Raw genomic sequence first — 1,689 nt, 5'->3', positions numbered from 1 at the left:
CATCCGTCTTCTTTTTTATACCCTGATATAGTTTATTTCACTAAAACTTATTACACAATTACAAGAAATATAAATATAAAATATCTTCAATACGGTCCTGTTGAATTTTTCTGTATATTTGGTTGCCTACACATTAGGATCAACTCCGAGTATTCAATTGAAAGAAGTCAATAGGCCATCTGTCAAAGAACCTACTCCCTCTAGTGTCTTTCTCGCTTCAACTCCGTATATTAGAAAAGGAAAAACATAACCTCGACGACTTCATTCCGGTGATCTCGTTTAAGAACAAAAGACGTTTTGCTGCTGTTGACATTTCGGATGTTTGCTGCGATAGTTGATGTCCCATATTTTAGTGTTGTTGATGGTATTCCGCGAGATTTAACAGTGAAACTGCGTTAACGGAACCGTTTGTGATGATATTTATAGTGCGGACTATCTAATCTTATCGGGCTTATCAGTTTGAATACGGATACCTGTGATTCCCTTACAATTCAAACAGGTGAGTACCCTAAGTGGGCTATGTATGCCCTTGCTCCCGTTTTAAGTAAAATCGGCCTTTTATAGAAATCTAATTGTATTTTATTAGTCATGAATCGGATTACCGTGATCTTATTATTTGTGTCATTTCAGAATCCGGCTTGATTTGATGACTAATCGAGTATAATTGTGTTAATTGTTTACTTGTAATCTTGCAACATTCTTCTTTGAAAATATGTATGAGGTATAAGCATTAGTAAGTTGTTTGGATTTTTTAGATTCGCTACCGCATAAATAATATAAATAAACAAGCGTGTGACACACTTTAAATGGGAATAATGAAAAGTATTGTTAATTTATGTAAATTTGTTGAATTAATGGCACTTTCTCACGTAGTATGTTAATTTTCCGTGTTCATTTATTTTAGATCTTTATTATAGTAAAAACAAGTTTGTTTATTTTTACTTTTTGTTATTGTTCGTTTTTGTCGAGTCTTGAAGATATAATAATTAAATAATTAGATTACAAGAAATTAAAAATAGGTACCTATGTATTTGTTATTAATTTCTACCCCAAAAAACCATTCTAAAAAGAACTCTTATTTTGTTATGGAACGTTTATTTTATTTGTTTTTAATCTGAATAGGTTTTTGCACATTTTTTACAGTAGTTATTATAGAATATAATGTAAAAAATGTCATTGATAATAGTTATTTTTTATACAAGACGATAAAATGGTATTTTATCGTCGACCGAAAAGATTATTATTATTATTAATAAATTATTAATTGAATTAATTTCGGGAGACGATAATGCAATTTTATCGTGGTGTGTATAAAACAATATTTTTTTTCATAGCGAGTTACGTTTTAAAAAATATTTAGAAATTATTATTTCAAGAAATTTATTAGGAGTAGAAAAAATATTGTGCTGGGTTGGCGTTGGTTTCTATGTAATTTGACAAATAAATAAAGCTGTCTATTTGGTTGTCAGTTTTGAGTCAATATTTTCTAATTCTCTTTCGTGTCGATTGCTGATTGAATTGCCAGAAATGGCTCAAAACGAAATAAGTAAATTACCAACAGATATTCAGGCTGAGGCGACAAACGCCATATCCAAACTACCTACTTCCATTTAAATCTCAAATAACTTGCTTAAAATGGAATCAATTATAATTAACCTATCCTCGCTGTTAAAGTATCATTTAATCTAC

General features: G+C 30.0%; 1 protein-coding gene across 1 annotated transcript in view; it reads left to right on the top strand.

Moving 5' to 3' along the window:
• The first annotated feature begins 193 nt into the window (after window positions 1–193).
• Window positions 194–1,689, top strand: part of LOC115887201 (transmembrane protein 47-like) — an 87,612-nt gene continuing 86,116 nt past the window's right edge. Inside the window, exon 1 of the mRNA XM_030906557.1 lies at window positions 194–499. The gene's annotated coding sequence lies outside the window, so the exon portion shown is untranslated. The remainder of the gene's footprint in view (window positions 500–1,689) is intronic.

This window comes from Sitophilus oryzae, unplaced genomic scaffold, assembly GCF_002938485.1.
Source record: "Sitophilus oryzae breed Bouriz unplaced genomic scaffold, Soryzae_2.0 scaffold_555_pilon_pilon, whole genome shotgun sequence".
Taxonomy (NCBI): Eukaryota; Metazoa; Arthropoda; class Insecta; order Coleoptera; family Curculionidae; genus Sitophilus; species Sitophilus oryzae.
This window is presented reverse-complemented; position numbering and strand designations above follow the sequence as displayed.